This window comes from Ursus maritimus, unplaced genomic scaffold (genome assembly GCF_017311325.1).
Source record: "Ursus maritimus isolate PB19 unplaced genomic scaffold, ASM1731132v1 scaffold_13, whole genome shotgun sequence".
In the NCBI taxonomy this organism is placed as follows: Eukaryota; Metazoa; Chordata; class Mammalia; order Carnivora; family Ursidae; genus Ursus; species Ursus maritimus.
The window spans coordinates 15,671,304-15,693,047 of record NW_024423675.1 but is presented as its reverse complement, the minus strand read 5'-3'; the positions used below and the strand labels follow the sequence as shown (position 1 = coordinate 15,693,047).

Sequence of the window (21,744 nt, the reverse complement as noted above, 5' to 3'; positions counted from 1 at the left end):
TGAAATGCTATGTATCGTTTTTCAGATCTTACCATGTTCAAAGATTTGCATGCATTAATTCATGTGATTGTCATAGTAGCCCTGTTAGGTAAGTTTTATTGAAGACCTTATTTTAAATAGGAGGAAACCAACACAGAATGGTGAAGTAACTTGCTCTGGGATACACAGCATAACTGTTACCACTGGGATTCTGACCCAGGAATCTGGCTTCAGAGACTGCAAGTTTAACTATTTATTTAGGCATAATGCTGTTTCTGCAGTGGAAAATTCCCTTGTCAGAAAGTAGAAAACCAGTTCCTCAGGAGACAGTTTTTCCTGGCACTAAGTACTTATACATTTATTAAGTGGGACCTTGTATGAACACATATGCAAAATTCTCAATAACAGCTTGAGTGCAAAAAGAATATTTCATGACTGTTCACTACAGTCATTAAAAGAATCTGAAGTCAAAATCCAGATAAGTAAATTGTTAAGTGTTCTGTGTGGTTAATCAGAAAAAAATAAAAAGAATATTAACTTGGCTTCTAATGTCTCTGCTTGGAGCCATTGAGTCAGAAAAACAAAATAAAATATACATTGATGGTGGTTTTGAGACCAGAGCCATCACACAGTCTTGGTTTCCTCTGAACACTTAACAGTGTCATCATTCATTGTTGGTATTTGGTATGGACTCAGGTTAAATTTGACTACTGACCTTGCCTCATAGCAAGTATAGAGTAGCCTTCAAAAGGAGTTAAGAATTGGGGTGCCTCAGTGGCTCAGTCAGTTAAGCGTACAACTCTTGATTTCAGCTCAGGTCATGATCTCAGGGTCATGAGACTGATACCATGTAGGCTCTGCCCTGGGCATGGAGCCTGCTTAAGATTCTTTCTCTCCCTCTCCCTCTGCCTGCCTTTCCAGCCCCGCTTGCTCTCTCTCCCTCTCTCTCTCTCTCTCTCTCTCTCTCTCTCTCGAAGAGAAAGAAAAAGGAGTTAGGAATCATTTTACCATGTCAGAATACATCCCCTCTGACTCTAAGCTTGCTTGTCTTCTACCAGGTAATTTCTTCACCTCAGTGAATTGGCAGGCTGAGTATCCATGTGCTGATAGGTCACATAAAGCAGCTAATCAAGAACACCTTCACGTTCCTCTCAGCACGATTGAATTTTGGACTGATTTCTTCCTGACTATAGGCCCCTGATCTCCCTTTTCTTAGAGCATTTACTTTAGAAAACTTGTGACCTGTAAATTCTTCCACTGTTCCTTTGACATGTCAATCTTCTACAACCCAGGAATGCCTTTCTCAAGGACCTGGGGGTCATCTCTATGGAAAGCAACCATCAGGAAAAGTGTCTCCCAATCTCTGTGGGAGGGGAGAAGCCTAATTCCAAGAAGCACCAGTTTACAAACATGGGCGATCAAATCACGTTGTCCAGTCTTGCCTCTAATGTCCTCCAGTACTTTTCCACTAGCTCACTCCAGTACTTAAAAACTTTCAGATTTGAGGTCTTCTTCCTTATTGCAATAGTCCTGAATAAACTCTTCCTTTTCTGTTTAGCTCCATCTGGTACAATTATTCTTTGACATTGTTCAGCTCCATGGGTAATTGTTGAGGCCATTTTCTTCATCTTCCAAGAGGAAAGACTTCATAGTTGTAGCTCAGGCAGAGAAGGGTCTTCTAGGTCCATGTTGTGTATGTGTGGTGAGGGGGGCACCACTGGGTATTTTAATCAATGCTTCTTGAAAACCTAGAAATTGAAGAAAACTGGCTGTTGTTTCCACAGGAAATATTACAAGTAAAGTTGGACTTTAGGACATTTTACAAGCATTCTGAAAATTTTTTCCATTTAATTGTGTCTTAAAAGTATAAACATGTTTTTCTTAACTCCAGTATTTACCCCCATCTTACATTATATTGATGGTGGGTGTGAGACTAGAGCCAAATTATTCTGTGGCATATATTTGTTTTTCAAGGACATTCCATGATATTATTAGAAAAAAAAGTATTTCCTTACTTGAGTGAAATTTTACTATATCCTTTATTGTGATTCAAGTATGGAACAATATAAAAGAATGTTAAGATTTTTTTCAATCTTCAAAATCTCCTACCCTAAATAGAAAACCATAATATTTAATTGCCAAGATTATCATTATGCCGTATAACCTTCTTTCCTTAACTGATTACAAATTTTGTTTATCACTATTTTTTACTACCACTATGACTATTATTATACTTTATTACTGATCAATGTTCCATGTCTATTTTTTAAAATACAGATTCAAATGCTTAAAAGTTACGTGTCTTGAAGTGCAAATAAAACTTATAAAGCCTTTCTATGGCCTAGCACATTAGGCACAGAAAGAAAACTATTGAATAATATGAAGTATTTCTAGATAACGTTCTAAAGTAAGATAACATCACAATATGGAAAAGTATATTCACATCGCCAAGGAACATTTGGATAAAATTTCAGTGACTATAAGTGGTTTCTACCCTGGCCTCTGGTTCCAAAGATTTGTCTTTATTACTCACTCCATCTAGAGCTCATCTCGGGCTGTGGACCCCTATTTCCCATCTCAGCTGCAACCTCCATTATCTCTGAGCTACCCTGTGGTTCTTTCTGACCATTCTTTCTTGATCCAGGATTACTGATCTCACCATCACCAGATACTCTTCACATCACAGATTCCCTTCTTCTTCAGCTCTGTAGTTATAAAACTGCCCTGCTGCCTGACCCATGTGAACCATTTGGAGTTGATTACCCTGCTTTGCCAGCTTCTATTCTTTGGTTGCCTCTGGACAAATAGAAGCAATATTAGTAAGATAGTATTCCAGAAGTTGGAGCGAGATGGTGTTAGAACAGGAGTAACTAGGAAGGGAAAATGTGGAGGATGGTTAATGAGGAGAAAAAAGAGACATTTTCTACCCCCTCCTACCACCTCCTGATGGTCTAATATGATCAGATTTTCTCCTGCTGATTTTATTGGCTGCATAGTCTTCTGTGAAGATACTTTATTGTTTATCTAGCCATTATATTGTTGCTGAGCTTTTAGACTTTTCTAATGTCTAATTTTTAAGCATGATGTGGACAGAATCATTGTTAAGCTTTTCCTTCATTTTCCTTAAAATATATAAAATCAATATATAAATGAAACCAAGTGTACTTGATATCTGAGACTCTTATTTTCATCCATCCCAAGAGAAACTTTGACCAGCCTCTCACATCAGTGTGTTAGAATCAACCATATGAAATGCTTAATGGTCAAATATATTTGGCCATTAAAAACTGTGGTTTTATATGGTTCCATCTGATGTGTATCATTGTGCACAAAATAACAATAATATACTTTGTCCATTTTTGTCTGGCTTATTTGTACTTATTTATTTGTAAAAATTATTTGGAAAGTCCATTCTCACACTAAATCACATAAATATTTGCCCATTTTTAAAATTAATTTATGATTCATATCCATGAACATAATTCTTTAGATTTTTTTAAAAATGCATTTTGGGGTATGGGGTGTGGTACCTTATTATTCTTTTATTTTTTAGAAATAGTTACTATGGTAAGGTTTACCTACCATCCATTCTTTTCCCACTAATTTTAAATGCCATGTTTACTTATATGAAACTATAAACTATATTAGGGTTTCTGTCCTAAATATAGAGCTTAAAAGATTCTGGGAGAAGGGTGAGGGCCTTTCAATGTTAATTTCAAGTTTTTGCTGAGAGTAAGAAGTCCTTTGGTTGAAACAAGACACATGGGCCAATTAATTCTCAATTAATTTATTGCATAATCAACTCAAACATTGATTAATTTTCACCCAGGAAGTACTCTCTTCATAACCCTACGAAATTTGAAAAGGAAGGAAAAGGCGAAATAATACAACTAGCAGTTTCAAGAAACAACTGAAAATTCTTTTTCTTTCTGCTTCTTTCTGTTTAAACTTTTGTGTTTTTCAGTGTCTTTCTGACTCATTTCTTTGTCATATTATGACTTCTAACACCAGTTAAGCTACCTTATTATTTTTTGAAGTAGAAAACTGATATAATTTTTTTCAGAAAAAAAGTTAAAATATCTTCAAAATAGTCTTAAGAAAACCTTAGAGGTGGAATGAAGTTATACAAAGATATCTCAACTAGTCCATGAGTCATTTTATATTTTATTGACATTCAAGGGAGGAAGTGAAAAGCATCATATGGTGTTCAGTCAGGAAAATGAAGGTTTAATAAGTGATCCAGAATTTTTCTCTTTTCAACCATGAGAGTTGCAGAACTGTACTTATGTTCGTTTTTACAAGTTAGAACAATGCAGTTCACTTAGCAAGTCCACTGGAAATTCTTCAGTAATATATTTGGCTTGTGAGGATAATAATTGCATATTTCAGTGGTGGGTTTATAATTATGTATCATTTTAGTTGTCAAAAAATTTAAATCAATTATGGCATAATATCCTGAAGCATTTGACAGACTGCTGTTGAGATCATTGGGGTAGAAATAGGTCCCATATTTGGTGCTATAGAAATTGGCCACAAAGAAACAAGTTGTGTTTTCTGAGAAAATCTGTTTAGAATTTTTCTTAAATGTTAAGATGGAAACACGGGAGAGTTACTGTATTTGTACCAGTGCAACCCATCTTTAATCTTACCGAACCAATGCCCCGAAGACATGAATTTGGGTGGGGGGGGAGCAACTACCAAAGAGGACATTGGTAATAAATAATGTTGTCGGAGAGAAAGTAGAGATAGATCCTCTGCACCAGGCGTGGCCAAGCCCTTTCTGTAAAGGGCTAAGTAGTAAGTAAAATTCTGTAAAGGGCTAAGTAGGCTTTTTAGGTCACGTGATCTCTATCCCAGCTGCTCCACTCTCACTGTGGTGTGAAAGTGGTCAAAGACAATGCAGAACTGTGTTCCCATAAAACTCAAGTGAGGGACACGGAAATTTGAATCTCTAGTGATTTTCACTTCTCACACCCTTTGATTTGTTGGGTTTTTTTTTTCAACCATTTAAGAAACAGTCTTGGCTTGGGAGCCATATAAAAACAGCTACAGCTAGATTTGGCCTGGGGGCACGAGTTTGCTGACCCCTATTTTACACAATAAAATTAGATGAGAGTTTCCGGTAAGTAGAATGGAATTCTCCAAGGTAGAACCTTTGAGGCATTTTCAGTCTACCAGGGAGCAATCTCAAGTATTTAAATTTAGAATTTTAAACATCAAGTATCTGGAATAAGTGGAAATTGCATCGAAAAGAAGCAAAATAGGAGGGAAACACCCAATCATATGAGTGTGATTTGTTGTAATTAAGAAATGACAAGAACAATTATATCCTTTATCAAGTGAAGCGGGAATCAATACACATGTCCCTAAATCTAAGATTATCTATCTATATAAAGGCATGTGGTTAAATAAGTTAATTATCTGGCTTACTCACGTAAATCTCACTTTATTGCATTGATCTGGGGAATTGGGGCTATGGAGTTCTTACACTTCTCCATTTCACTTTGCAGATATTGAAAATTAATAGCTTCATTTGCTTCTATACTTAAAAAACAAGGTAATGCTAGAACTTCATTGTAACTGTCCTTCATAAAAGAGAAAAAAATAGTTGCAATATATTGATTCAACATATGTTTAATGTCTACTTTGTGGTGTGCGCTACACTAAGCAGTGGGATTAGAATGATAATACTGGTGGCAAGAGTTTTTATTTGGTCTGTGTCAAGACAGACATTAATGGAAGTGGCGATAACAACATTGTTTTGAACTTCAGAAAAATCTCACGTTAATTAAAAGGGTCCCCTTGGACATCATTGTAGTTATTAGATTAGCTAATATGATGGACTTATTCAGCTGCACTACATGCATTTTATAATACTTATATGACATTGATAAACTAATGAAATGAATTGAAAAATGCAAATTATTCTGCATACTCAGGGTATGGGAACAATTTGCTTACCAAGTTATAAATAGAAGGATATTTCGCTAACATCCTTCTGGACAAATAAATGCTGTATTGAAGGGGCTGTGACTGGTTCCCATAAAAATGCATTAAAATTTCAGTGCCTGCTTGGGACATGTTTCAATCTGCCCTGCAATATTTCAGAAGGTCATAAAAAGAAACTTTTTGAAATATGATATAGAAGGCAACATATAATCAAAAATAAGCTCAGGGCATCGGTCATTGAAATAAAAATGAGTAAGGAAGAGGATCAAAATTGAAAATTATCTGTTGGCTTTCTCCAAGAAGAAATTCATGAAATCATATTTATGTTTAAATCCATGTTTAATTTTAAGATAATTTTCAAGGGGGCGAGAAAAGTCCTAGCATCTTAATTTCTAGTAAGTGCTCCAGGTAAAACTTACCATTAAATAACTTTAGCTCATTTTTGCCCACATGGTCATTGTATGAAGGTCTTACAGAGACCCCTCCTTCCCCATGGAAAAATCCCTCAAACTGAAACTCCTTTCCTATAGGCCCCACCTATTCAGTCTCCCCAGTCTGCATATCCACCCCTCCCCCAACTCCAATGCACAACAGTAACCTGGGAACAAAAGGAGGCATTCAAAGTAGCAGGAAATTTTATATGATTTAGAATTGAATAGGATATTGCAGATTATCTTCTCAGGATCTTCTAAATGTGACAGATTATCAGAGGATCTACTGAACAAAAAGTATACACATATAAAAATTAAAACCTGCATTTTATAACATACTTCCCTGGCAAAGGATTAGCAAAGTTTGGGAATCATTGCTACAACCAAGCTATAAAGTGCTGCTAATTTACCTGGATGGAGTTGATTAGCTCACATCTAGATGAAGAGGGTGAGGAGGTGAGCTGCTCTACAGAAAAGCTAATCTTTGGGGCACCTGGGTGGCTCAGTCGGTTAAGCATCTGCCTTTGGCTCAGGTCCTGATCCCAGGGTCCTGGGATGGAGCCCCTCATCAGGCTCCCTGCTCAGTAAGGAATCTGCTTCTTTACTCTCCTCCTGGCTTATGCTCTTGCTCTCTCACTCTCTCTCTCCCTGTCTCTCTCTCTCTCAAATAAATAAATAAAATCTTAAGAAAAAAAGAAAAAGAAAAGCTATCCTTTGAAGGGGCTTGAAACATGAAAAAAATTTCAGTGGGAAAAGGTAAGCACTGCATTGAATGCTGGGGTTGACTGAGCATCTGCAGTGTGCCAGGCATTGTGCCTAGCATATGCACATTTCATTGAAGACTCACCAAAAAATAATGAGTTAAGTACTGTTGTCATCCACATTATTTTGATGGAGAGGGTCAGTGACTTGATCTAGGGGACAGAGCTTGTTGCCGGTAGCAACACAACAGAAAGGCTGGTTTGGTTAAACAGTGTGCTAGTTCTCTATCAGCAAACGCCAGGCTTGAGGGGCAACTTGAGTAAGCTTCCCTTGGCTTGTCCTGTCCCTCATTCTCTCAGGGGGAAGTGGCAAGGACAGAGAAACCCATTCCAGGAACTGAGGGGTGACAGGAGCAAATTGTAAATCTCTCATTCGCTGCCCTCTCTATGGCCTTGTCCTCACTCTTGTCTCCTGTAACTTCTTTCATTGTGCTGATTTTGCCTCTCTCCCATTGGAAGCAGCACGTGACTGATAGAGCCAAGTGTGCCCCGCTGTCCCAAGTGTGCCCTAAACAAGCCAGGGAAGACCCGGGTGTGACAAGGAGAGAGAGCACGTGTTTTTCAAACTTCTTTAACAGGGTCCTCAAGCAAGAACACTTGGAGACCATCACTACGGTTTAGGCAAAGATGATTTTCCTGATTTATGGAGCAATAACACAAAAGGAGTTGGCAGAGGGGTTGGAGAAAGCCTAGTAATAATAAAAAGGGAGTGCTTGGTTTGAATGTCCCTCTATCGACATCCCTTCGAGGTCTGTGAAGGCAGCCAACTCTAAACCTGGAGACCTTCACTGTGAGGAAAAAAATGGCATAAACTGTGCTTAGTTGGAAGGCTTTTACTTTTCTGTTTAATGCTAAAAATAGAATGACCAAATGATAAATTAATATAAGATCATAAATTGCAGATAAATATAAGAATAAGAGGTGAGTCAAAATTATCTGCTTTATTGAAGTAGCAAGAATAGAGAGAGGTGTTTATAAAAACAACTCTTTCTACAATTGGTTTCCTAGTATTAGATTTTCTTGTTTGGAAAGATATTTTCTTTTCCAGTAGTAAAGCTCAATTAGTGTGTTTGTGTGTGGGGAGGGTTGAGGAGTTTTGTTTTTTTTTTCACAAGGAAAGAACTCTAATGTTGTTTTCTGCTCACTTTGTTCATTTATTTTTGATGTTCAAAACTAATTTCTTCCTCAACAGGCAATCTTCGGCTGGAATATCCCTGTTGACCTCTGTCTTCGGTTTTGTGTTAAAATGTTTGTGTGCCATTTTTTTAAGTTCACAAGTCTAATTTTCTCCCCAGAGGGTGTTCACAGTTTCTTCAAAGACTTCAGTGCTTATCTGTTGTTTGAGGTTTTCTTTGACAGGGCTCACACGTTTTGCCTTCAAGGTCTCCCCTGGTCAGCTCAATGAGGAAAGGGAGACCCCGAGTAAGTTTGCTCTGAACTGACTGCTGTTAATTAGGGACGTTAGAACCCAGTACATTTCACTCTGCTGTTTTCACTTCTGATAGTTCACCCAATATCTAAATTGGAAGCAGCAGGTGTCTGATCTGAAAATAAATATATTTTTCCTCTTTTTGATCTCAACCTTTTTAACTTAGAGATGATAGCACTAAAAATACAATTTATTTTTTTTAAAGCAGATTCTAGAATGTTATAAGCTGTGATAGGACTCTGCTGAATGAGATCAGAGAAGCCCATATCCTCATTAATAGGAGGCTTAATTTTCCAGATTTGTAATCCTGGAACAATTTTGGCTCAATTCTGTATAGCTCATACTCCAGTAATATTCTTTCTATTTTATGGATGATTAAAAAGGTCAATTATAAAAACAAAATCAAAACAAAACCAAAAAAATAGGGACCTCTAGTACTCTGCACATACTTCCCCAAGGGCAGGCATGTACCCTCATAGCTCAGGCCTACTCTCAGCCTTATAAATGTCAGGACCAGCCTTACCATGCCCATTATTTACTTGTGTGGGGCCACCATGTTATCCCTTGTCCGACAGACTCTAATCCCCGGAGAGCTCTGTGCAATGGCTCGAACCACTCTCACTGTGCTTTTGGAAGTTATGGCCTGTATCTTGCTCTTCTGTGCCATTCCCTCACCTTCTTGCTCTGCTTTCTTGAAACCTGTTTCCTCTGAGACACTGCTTTCCTATATCACTATTTTTTTTTTTACAAAAATTTTATTTATTTCTTTGAGAGAGAGAGTGAGAGCACAAGTGGGGGGCACCCCACCGAGCAGGGAACCCAACTCGGGGCTGGATCCAAGGGCCCTGAGATTGTGACCAGAGCTGAAGACTGATGTTAAACCGACTGAGCCATGTAGGCGTCCCTCCTATATCACTCTTAAGTAGTGGATGTTTCTCTCTGCCTCTCTTGTACCTCTGCATTCAGGGGTGGGAAGGTTTTTACTTTGCTTCTCTTGCAATTTCCAATGACTATCTCTCCTTTGTCCCTAAAAGTCATTTGCATAACTTATGTCATCAAACTTTACACTTTCATACCTTGTTACAAGTCGTCTACTTACCCTTCCATGTCTTCCTCCCCAATTTTAGTCACTCCTCTTCATTTCTTAAAGATTTTGGCTCATAACTTAGGGTTATTGTCACTACCTAGATCATCATTTTGAAGATTTCAAAGTTAATGCAGGTGTCCTTCCAACGCTTTACCTCCTGTTCCTGGTCTTCTCTGCTTTTGCGTTACTGTCATCCCCTTTCCTCAGCCACTCGCTTTTATGCCATGTGGTAGACATTGTCATGAACAATACTGTATGCCTGCTATAATCCCGTTGTCAAATACCTCATTCTCTGACAACTCTATTCTGTCTTCCAGTTCATTACCTCTAGTAGCCCAAATGTAGGTCCCCCTCTTTTTCTTATTTATCCAGCATAAACTCCATGACGCACAGTTATTATAGTTCCCTCCTTGCTTGACAATCTTACTTCATGCTCTTCTCTTCACTAAACCACCAACCTTTGTTAAAATAAAACCCTCTACCCTGGGCACAAAACTCATGCAATTGAACATGGCTGGAAACACCACCGCCACCACTACATACGTATACACAGATAACGTGCTGATTGGTTTACATGCATGATTTTAGGTTCACGATTAATATGAGGCCTAGCTATTATGCTGTATTTCCCTAGTCCAGTTAATCTCCCACTCATAAACAAGATGATTTCTAATTTCTCTTGCACAGACCTCTAAAACCATTCCACCGCCCTCACTTTCAGCTGATGAGCTTGATCTCCATGCAACAGAAAAAAATAGAGTCAGAAGGTAACTCATCTACTCTCACCACAGTTACCCACCTATGCCCATGGACTCTGTCTTCCCTCCTCACTATGAACGACCTCTTCATGTTCCTCCTTCAGGAGAGCTCCACATTTGTATATAATATCCCATTCCCTGCAGTCGGCACAAAGATGTTGCTCTAGCATTTTTTTTTTCTATCCTGCAACTTCATTTTCCCCCTTTCTGTTGGATTTCTCCCGTAGCTGTACAAATGTCATTTTGTTCTGCCAGCTATAGCAACAGTAACAAAATAAAACACAAATCTCTCTTGAATTTTCTTTCCCCCATTCATCTTTTCCTTTAAGATACCAGTTCCTTTAAAGAGTCTTCTAGAGATCTTCTTCTCTAATTCTTCTTCTAGCATTGTTTCTTGAAGCACTCCAAACTGAATTTTTTCTTACATCAGCACTAGAACTATTCTAATCAAGTTTACCAGTACCCTTAACAAAGTTCCTATAGTAATTATGAATTCTCAGAGCTCATCTTACTTGACATTTCTGCAGTATTTGACCGTGGTTGATCATTTTATTCCCGGTTGATCGCTAGGATACTTCACTAGGTGCTTTTTCTCATTTTCTTTTGCTAGCTCCACTTCCTCTTTCTGACCTTTTAACACGTACAGGGGCTCAGTCATTGGACCACTTCTTTTTATTTCCATTTACTTACTTGATGATTACATCCAGTGTCAGGACGTTAAATACCATGTTTAAACACTGATCACTCCAAAATTTATAGCTCCAGTTGAGGCCAAACTCTACGTTAAAAAATTAGATATTCACCTGCCTTCTTGACATTGCAACTTACACCCTCAACTCCCTTATTTATAATCTGCATATCAAACTTATATTCAGAGCTAAACTTTTGATGCTATGAATTCTATCACCACCATCTAATTTCAGAGTATTTTTATCACCCCAGAAAGAGACCCTGTGTTCTTCAGCAGTTATTCCCCATATGTCTCCCTTCCTTGCCCCTGGCAACTATTGATGGACCTGTTCTTCCTATGGATTTTCCTATTCTAAGCATTTCTAGTAAGTATGATCACATAGTTTGTGGCCTTTTGTGTCTGCCTTCTTTCACTTAGCATAATGTTCTCAAGGTTCATCCTTGTTGTTTCAGTACTTTATTCCTTTTTCTTGGTTGAATCGTATGCCTTAAATGAACTCACAGTGTGCTCCAGCTTAATTAATGGCAATTAAGTCTTTCTAGTTACTAATCCTATTGGCTCTATTTTGAAAATATACCTCAAATCTCACCATCTTTATCTACCTTTAGGGGTCAAGTCACTAAAATTTCTGCATTTTTGTAAGTGGTCTTTTTACATTTGTCCTTGGCCCCTGTCATGTATTCTTAATCTAGAATCTGTAGTAATTCGTTTTCTCCCTCTATTCTTTTTCTCTTTCTTTCTTTCTTTCTTTCTTTCTTTCTTTCTTTCTTTCTTTCTTTTTTTCTTTCATGTCTGTCAAATTAGAATGCTTAAGTCATTCCTATTCTAATGGCCTTGTATTTCATAATGAATACATTTCATAATAAATCAAAAACAAATTTAATGCAATTCCATAAGGCCCTATACAATCTTGCTCTGAGTTTTTTTCCCTTGGTCCTCAATTCCTACTACTTTCTCTATTGCTCATTCTATTTTAGGCACACTGGACATGACACAGAAATAACACAGTATAAGTTTGGTATCATTTGCATGACTTCATAATGCACTTTATCTGACTTTTCAAAAGGGCAATCTGCTTAAATTATAGGCTCAGCAGTTTAATATTCTATCTGAGAAGCAGGCAGCTTTTATTACATTTTAGATATTTTCTAATATATGCCCTTAATGCTATAAATTTGCCTTTAAGTACTGCTTGAAGGGAGAGCATCCCACAAATTCTGAGGAGTTGTGCTTTCATCTTCCTTTATTTCAAAATACATTTTAATTTCTTGAGATTTGTCTTTGGTCAATATTATAATTAGAAGTATGTTGTTTTTCTAGATTTTTTTAAGCTGTTGTTCTATTAGTTTCTAGTTTAATTTATTTTAATTGGTTCGTAGCTTAATCCTATGTGGTCTGAACTAACTTTGTATGACTTATATTCTTTTAAATTTGTTAAGGTATGATTTAATGATCAGAATGTGGGTTATCATGGTGAAAGTTCAAAGCAAGTTTGAGAGGAATGTATATTCTGCTGATGTTGGATGGAACAGTCAATCAGTGTCAATTGGATCAAGTTGATTGATAGTGCTCTTATGACGAATTATATCTTTCATGATTTTCTGCCCACTTGGTCTTATATTACTGATGGAGAAGTTCTCAATTCTTCAATTATAGTAGTATATTTGTCTATTTCTTTTTTCTGTTCTATCAGTTTTTGCCTCACATATTTGATACTATGCTCTTAGGTGTGTATATGTCTAGGATTGTTATGTCTTCTTAGAAAATTGATCTACTCATCGTTATGTTGTGCTTGTCTCTATGTCTGAAAATTTTGTTTTGAAGTCTTCTTTGTCTAAAATTAACACAGCAACTTCATATTTCTTTTGATTAGTGTTACATGGTGTATCTTTCTCCACACCTTTATTTTTCACATATCTGAGCCTTTATATTTAAAGTGAGTTTCTGGTAGCTAATGTATAGTTGAGTCTTTTTGTTTTGTTTTGTTTTATCAACTCTGACAACCTTTGTCTTTTCAATGTATATATAGACCATTCACATTTAAAGGAATTATTGATATATTATGCTTAATATATATGGTGTTTGTAACTGTTTTCTGCCTGTTCCCTGTCCTTCTTTTTCTGTTTTCTTTGGTTTTGGTTATTTTATATGACTCCATTTTATCCCCTCTCAGTGTATTAATTATTTTCCTTTAAAAATGTGTTTTAGTTTTTTCCTTAGAGTTTTTAGTATACATTTTTAAATAACCCAGTGTGTGTCAAATGGCAGTATTCCATTTTATGTGGACTTCAAGTACCTTGTAATTCTTCCTTCTCTTCTCTTGTGATATTTCTCTCATTCATTTCAGGTATCCATATACAATAGTCACCAAATGCATAGTTACTGTTATTACTTTAAACAAACATATCTTTTTGGGTTAATTAAGAATACAAAAAAATTTAACCTTTATTTCTTCTCTGATATTCTTCCTCTCTTTATGTGATTATGTTTCTGACACATATCATTTTCCTCTGCCAAAAGAAAAAAAAAAAAATCCCCTAATACTTCTTGCAGGGCAGGATTGCTCATGGTGAATACCCTCAGTTTTTATTTGTATGAAAAAATATTTAACTTTAATTTCACTGGATATAAAATACTAGATTTTCATTTTTTTGTATGTTGGCATTTGAAGTATTTCACTCACTTTCTTCTTGTTGTATGGTTTCTATGAGAAGTCTACTATAATTCTTATCATTTTCCCTCTAGGTAAGGTGTTTCCTCTTCTGGCTTTTTTTTTTTTTTTTTTTTTTAGTATTTTCATTTTGCCTTTGGTTTCCTGGAGTTCGAAGATAATACAGCTAGGTGTAGTTTTTGGTATTTATTCTGTTTACTACTTTCTGAGCTTCCTGGATCTGTAGTTTGGTATCTTTCATTACTTTTGAAGAGTTTTCATTTTTTCAAATATTCCCAAAGACGTTTTTATTTCCTCAAATATTTCTTCTGCACTATTCTCTCTTCTCTTTCTGGTATTCCAATTAACCATATATTATACCTTTGGAATTTTCTCACAAATATTGGATTGTTTTTCTGTGTTTTTTTTTTTTTCTTTGACTTTCAGTTTGTAAAGTTCCTATTGATTCATCTTCAAGCTCACTTATTCTTTCCTCAGCTTTGTCAAGTCTACTAATAAGCCAATTAAAGACATTCTTTCCATTACAGTGTTTTTTTACTGATGGTATTTCATTTTGGTTCTTTCTTAGAATTTCCTTATTTCTGCTTACATAACCATCTGTCTTGGTTTTCTATTAGAGCCTTTAACATATTAGTCTTATTTTATTTTATGTATTTATTTTTTTAAAGATTTTATTTATTTATTTGACAGAGATAGAGACAGCCAGAGAGAGAGGGAACACAAGCAGGGGGAGTGGGAGAGGAAGAAGCAGGCTCATAGCGGGGGAGCCTGATGTGGGGCTCGATCCCATAACGCCGGGATCACGCCCTGAGCCGAAGGCAGACGCTTAACCGCTGTGCCACCCAGGCACCCCACATATTAGTCTTATTTTAAATTCCCTTTCTGTTAATTCTAACATCTCCATCTATCTGAGTCAGGTTTTGATAATTACTTTGACTTCTCAGATGTTTTTCTTGCCTTTGATGTGTTTTCTAATTTTGTGTAGAAAGCTGGACATGATAGGATACACTAGAGACAAATTGGTCTCTTTTGTGAGGATTCATGTTCATCTGTCTGGAAGTTGGGTTTTGTTTAATGTTTTCTGTGCTTACATTGGCCAAAGAGAGCCATAGACCTCATGTGTCTCCAATGTCCTTGTTTTTGTTTCCCATCTTTGCCTTGGGCCTTCTGAGTACCCTTCCTCAAAGATAGTTGTATTTTGTATGTGTTTCAACTGTGATCTGCTATTATTATTTTGGAGTCCTGCTGGTGTTGTGGTAAAATGTGAGGGGGTAGGAGAGTTCTATTATCTTCCAATTCAATCTCAGTCTTTAAGTGGGCCTGTGTCTGTGAACTGTGACTTTCATGGTATAACTTTCCCCACACCTGCTAGCTTTAAGTGAGATAGGAAAGCTGCAGGGCACTGGAGTGGCAGGAATTCCCTTCCCCAGGTTGGCTAAGGTTCTGGCAAAGTGCTCTTTCCAGGGGAAGCAGACCTTTGTTATGAATAAGGTTCTAGGAACATTTCACGAGGATTACTCATCTAGTCTTCTTGTTAGAGTCATGTGGTGGTCTTTCTAGATCTTTACTGCACAAACCTATTGGGGTTTCTAGAGGTAAAGCCTATGAAAGTATGAGATCTCCCCCAAGACTGTGGCCCTTAGGTGTTTCTCATTCCCACACTAGTCCCACTCAGCCCCCCAGAAATTCACTCAGGTTATCATTCAGATTTTCTGTCATTTTATAGCTCAAGCAGCCTCTGCTCCAGGTAAGCACATCTCTGCCATGATTCTAGGTCTACCTGAGTCTCCAGTTTGGGCACAGCAGTTTGTCCTGAACTCAGTGCTGTAATAGGCCCAAGAAAAGTCACTGAGTTTCAGGTTCTTCAGCTTTTTCTTGTAAATATGGGAATGACAGCTTCGAAACTCTTCACAGGAAGTCTCCTTTCACTACTATAGTTCTTACCATCCTTATAATTTTATTTTTTATTTATTGTTTCCCATTCTATGAGTTTGTAAATAGGAGTTAGTGACAGGCTGAGCACATCAGAAGCTGGTTCCTTAGGTCATTTAGAATATGAATTTTAATACTATCTTAGAGTTGAAGTTAATAGGATTTTTATCATGATAAATTAAGTAATAGGAATTTTATTATGATAAATTAAGTAAGAATTTCAAATAATATTTCACGTATGTTTTGGGTCCTTTTATTGTACATTGGATTTTAATATCTACTATAAAAAATAGTCAACATTTCTTGAATAATTTACTGTATGACTTGTGCTATGCACAGGAGCTTTATCTTGGTTGCCTAATTCATTTTACATAAAATCTCTATGAGATAGGTGTATCTGTCATCCCTACTTTGCCCGTAACGAAGAGATTCAGAAAGATTATGTAACCCACTGAAGGTCACTACACTAGTAAGGGGAAACAGGATTTGAATTTACACAGTCTGATTTCAGTCTTCACTTTTAATGTTGCCATGATATTAGGTTCCAACAAGTCCTTTAGGATTAGCCATATGAATTACTTTCTCTAAAGGCAAAACACAATATAAATATTCTTTTATATGCTGTGATCATAAGGGGAACAGATATTTGGTGCTGGAATGAAAACAAACTCCATCTTGCCAGGAAGACAGATATTCCTTATGCTAAAACCAAAACATTTTTGCTAACCTTAAGTAGCAGATTAATTTTATTTATTCACATAGGAGAACATTTTATATCTAATATATCTTAAATGTGTCATCACACCACTTTAATTTGGATTTTTTTAGATGGTTTATTCAAATTTTCCCATGGACATTGTGGAGAGTTTATTTTTTGCTTAATAATGCAGTGCATTACAAAAACAGCAAAACATTTCCACTCCTCTCTGTATTCCCATCCCTTTGCAAAGCAGCTTTGAATTTTCCCCTATTACAAGGTGGGGTTATTTCCTTAGGTTCTGAATTTGGTTCAGGCTTGTGACTTGGTTTTCCCCATTAGACATAGTATGAGTAGAATTGTGCCCGTTTGAAGTTTGGACCTCAAGAAAGCTTGCACATTCCTCTTTTCCCTTCTAGGAACTTCCTGAGCCACCATATGAAAAAGCTGATCATTTGAATGGTGGACTACATCTGGCTCAGTTAACCCAGGCCCAATCAACACCTAAGCAATAAGCAGACATGTGAGTGAGGCCCTTTTAGTTAAGCTAGTCTCAGCTAACTTATTGTTGATCTCAGACACATGAGCAAGTACAGCCAGACCTGGTTCAGACTCGAAGGACCACCTGGGCGACTTGTAGACATGGCAGCAATTAATAAATGACCGTGGTTTAAACCACTAAAATTGGAGTGATGTAGTATGCAAAAATATCTCCCAGTATAAATCATATGTTAAACCATATATATAGTAGGTGTACTATATGATGTAGAATTATTTTATTCATTTTTCAAAGGTAAATAAAGCGATTTTAAAGGGAATATCTGAGACTTCCCTATGACTATACAGTTTTTACACATGGATGCAGAATTCATAATAGTAGTAGCAATAATAAACATATTTATAGCACTTTATATGTAATAGTTACTTGTCAGACAACCCAGGAGATATATCGTTTTCCTCATTTAACTGTATTCTCAGGCACAAATAGTTTAAGAACTTGGATCTATCTCGACAGTTTAAAATCTAGTCCTCCTAGGTTTCCTAACTATCCTTCTTCATGTCTTTCAAACTTCTACGCGGTTTTTTTTTCTTTCTTTCTTCAGAAGGTTTTAAAAGTCTATATTGTGCACATAATTAGCAATACAACATCTGTACTCTAGGCTCCTGCCAATATACATAACATCAGCCACTAATTTGCTGCTCCTAATATATCATAGCCTGCATTCTTAAAATAAGTTTAGAAACATGAGAGACTATGGACTATGAGAAACAAACTGAGGACTTCAGAGGGGAGGGGGGTGGGGAATGGGATAGACCGGTGATGGGTAGTAAGGAGGGCACGTATTGCATGGTGCACTGGGTGTTATACGCAACTAATGAATCATCGAGCCTTACATCGGAAACCGGGGATGTACTGTATGGTGACTAACATAATATAATAAAAAATCATTAAAAAAAAACAAAAACAAAAAAACAAACAAACAAAAAAGAAATGATCTAAATGAAATATTAACTGCAAGATTAATTGCTCACCAGCTTTTTTTTGTACATCAGTGGCAACTGATCTTTGGGGCTGAGGATCTTTGAGAATATTATGTAAGTTATGAATTATCCCTCCAAAAATGTGCAAACGTACTAAATGTGCATTCAATTTTAGAATTCCTATACCCCTCCCCCACTGCAAAGCCCATCTTGGGGCCTTGAAATAATAACCCCTATTCCAGATAAATTGAAAAAAAATTTTTTTGAATGAAATTAAAACAGTCAGAGATTTGGAGCTATGTATTTAAAATACATTATTTACATACATCGTTTCCCATCAGAGCCCTTACACTGTCCTATTGCAGGGCTTGTAATAATTCCTAGAGTGAGTTCTGCTATTATGGCTTATAGGAAACTGTCACAAGGTGCTGGCTATAATATTTTTTCTAAAAATGTCTTTCACTCCATCAATCAATGAATAGATTTTATGTGAAACCAGGGGAAACATTTCCGACTCTCAATGTTAGGTAAAGTTGTGCTTTTCTTAAGCAAATATTATGTTTATATTGTGGGAGAATTAATTTTATAATTGTTAATGACTTTCTTTGTGCATTTTCAGCAACTTTTATAGGGGCATTGTAACATCCATTACCATGTATTGTCTTCTATTTTATTTTACTATTTGACTACCATTTTCCTTTTAGTTTATTTGTGCTCTCCTTTCTTTCCACCCCTTGTTATTACATGATTTTAGTTCTATATGATCTCTCAAATCCTTTGTGGAATGAAATGGAATATAAATTCATATGTAAAAAAAGTGAAGACATAAGTATCTTTTTTGAAATAGTTAAGTCATCAATGTTGTCCTTGTAATTTCCAAGGAGTGTGGATTTCACAAAGGACTTTGTCAACATTTCCAGGTTTTAACTTTTTCAAAAAAAAGCGTCTTCACACTGGGATTTTGCAGTCATACTGACATTTGTGCAACATTATTTTGAAATAATACAGCATCTCTATGATAAAAGAATTTGGATTTTTTTTACCCCCCTCACTCTGATGCTAGCCTGTTTTTAACAGGTTGCCAAATCCCTCTGCACCTATGTTTCTCTGTGTCCGAAAGTGGGGTAATAAAATATGCTAACTCCCTTCCTCTTGAGGAGTGTGCCTTTATACATAAAAGATTTAAGCATCTTGAAACAAAGTCATTTGTGTATAAAGTAATAGCATGGGCCATTATTCTAACTTCATATCGTTTGCCTCCTCAGTTCACTAACTTGAGTGTCCCCAGTTGGCATCCATAAGCATTCTGCAAGTGCACCAAGAAAAAATTAAGATGTTCCTATTCAATCAATGGACATGTTGTGATTGTGACTTTGTATAACCACAGCTCTTTAAAGTTACTAGAGCATCCATGTAGGGGACAGCTTGTGGGCTTTCAGGCTTTGGTTAGGCCAGTTTATGAGGACATGGCAATAGTGAAGACTGCAGTCCCACTAGGTTTACTCTGTTCAGTGTTTTCAGATTGTTCTTAACCTTGGCCTACTGCTTCTTGGATCTTTCTTATTTGTGTTCCAGAAGAGCAGGTATTCAACAACCTCAGTGGCATAAAAACCCAAAGAGCAGTTGACTGATAATCATAATTTACCTGGTGAAAATATAGGGAGGATGGGGACCCTCAGAATAAAAGGTCGAGAGGAGGGCTTTAAGCACATACGTGTGATACATATGTTCACATAACATAACTTTGTGTTAGAAAAGAAGAAGAAAACTCAGATCATTAGAATTTACCTTCCTCTCATAAATGAGAAATCTAAGGCGTGGTAATTTTTCTAAGATCAAAAAGAAGTAGTGAAAAACCAGAAACAGTACTCAGGTTTCCCAGTACCCAAATAAGTGCTCTTTCTATGTCTTATATTTGTTTCTTTTACAAAAGCACTATTGTATTCTAAGTCTTCATGGTTTCGCCTTTCTATCCCAACATGCTTTTCAATTCTTAGAGTCTATGAAAGTGTAATTTTGCCCAGTAATGAAACCTTCTCTTATGAAATCTGGCCAGAGAAGAAATATTACTGATTTACAACTGCACAACAGTTTTGGTTTTTATTTCTGTTTATAACTCCTTTAATATGCACTGCATTCATAATTAAATCAACTCAATCAGCTCTGTAAGAACATTTTGAGATACAATGTGTTGTTTCACAGTATAGAGGTTTACATGTCGTAAATAGTCAAAATTATTTTTTTGAGTGAGTGGATGGCTGAATGAAGAAAATAGGATTATAATCATAAATTAGATTATCAATTTTACTGGCAGTTTGATATAATAGTTAAATCTATATTGAGAATAAACTTAAGAATATTACAAGGGACAATATTTGGATCATTTAATAGCTTTTATGTTTCACAGTGGCTTTATATAATTTTAGATGGTGTTTATTTTCACAGGCTGAAATTATTTTAGTTATTCATTACTTCAGAGAACCAACTTTTTGATGAAATTTATATGCTGCCAAACTATATATTTGGATATGTTATTCACTTCTCTAGCTGTTTGTATCTAGTGTATTGTAGATGCCTCATTTTTCTGTATCTAATCATGGCATTTATCATAGTACTCAAATTTTGGTTTCAGAATGTGTAAAATAGTTAGCCCGCATTTGTCTAAACTTGGAAAGATTTTCTCGTGATTAATAATATGTCCTGCCATTTTTTAGGTATTTTCTGATGATTATCTGTGAAAGGGGACACTAATTGTGTTAGTTTTACAGCCAGAAGTCATAAAGTAACTCCAAATTTCACTCTAAGCTTTCACTATCTGGGAGCTTAGAGTCAGTGGACTATATATGTTTGGCCACCATCGCACCACCACAAGTAACAGTATATTACAAAATACGTACTTGTTTATCTCACAGATAATAATGAAGTATAATTACCTCAGGGCTGAAATAACAAGTCCACCATACCAAGAACTTAGGTTTTTATAGAATTATTGGTTTACCATTCTCAGTGTGACATCCCCATTCAGCTAGTAAGTAGGGGAAAGGGAGAAAGGGTTTTCCCCTTCTTTTAAGAGCATAATCTAAAAAAATCACTCATACAACATTGTATCAAATCCTGTTGACCCTAATCTGGCCTAATGGTTACTCCTAGATACAAAATAGGCTGGTAACTAGTTCTTATCTAGGTATTCATGTGTATCACCTGCATTTCCACAATCATGTCAGAAGGGAAGAAGAGATACTCAAGGAAAACTAGCAATCTCTGCTCAGGGGTTAGATCCTTTGATACTGTCCCACAATTCTTGGATTCATGCTTCTATTTTATTTCTGTTTTCAATTCATTTTTTTCCTCTGTTTATTTCAATCTGAATAATTTCTATTGATCTATTTTTAAGTTCACTGGTTCTGTCTTCTGCTGTCTCCTACCTACAGTTAAAGAATTCTTCATCTCTGATATCATACTTCTTAATTTTAAGTTTTCAATTTTGCCATCTTTATAGTTTCCACCTTTCTGCTGAAATTCTGTGATGACTATTTATGCATGTTGTCCTTTTCCACTAGCTCCTTTAACATATTAATGATAATTAAAATCTTTGGTAGTTCTAACATCTAAATCATCTCTGTGTCTGGTTCTGTTGTCTGCTTTTCACTTGGCAAAGATTCATCTTATTCCCCTGCTATATTTGTGTATGATAACTTTTTAATGACTTCTGGAATTATATATAAACAATAGACACTGAGGCAAATAGGACCCATGCCTGGGAAGGTGCATGCCTCTTTTTTTGTCAGGCTGTTACTGTGGGGCGGTGAGTTGAACTGCCAGTAGTTGAGCTGGGTTTGATTTTGCTGCGGCATAACAGGTTTCAAATTCCCCAGCA

At 36.3% G+C, this 21,744-nt stretch overlaps 1 long non-coding RNA gene across 2 annotated transcripts in view; it reads left to right on the top strand.

Annotated features, from left to right (window-relative positions):
- LOC103675864 overlaps window positions 1-21,744 on the top strand; it is a 586,760-nt gene that overhangs the window by 201,869 nt on the left and 363,147 nt on the right. The window contains exon 7 of one of the 2 annotated variants that reach the window (XR_005834301.1): window positions 16,805-17,731. The exons of the other annotated variant lie outside the window; for it this stretch is intronic. This is a non-coding gene — a long non-coding RNA (uncharacterized LOC103675864). Of the gene's footprint in view, window positions 1-16,804; window positions 17,732-21,744 lie in introns of those variants that run through there. 2 annotated transcript variants of the gene reach the window in all.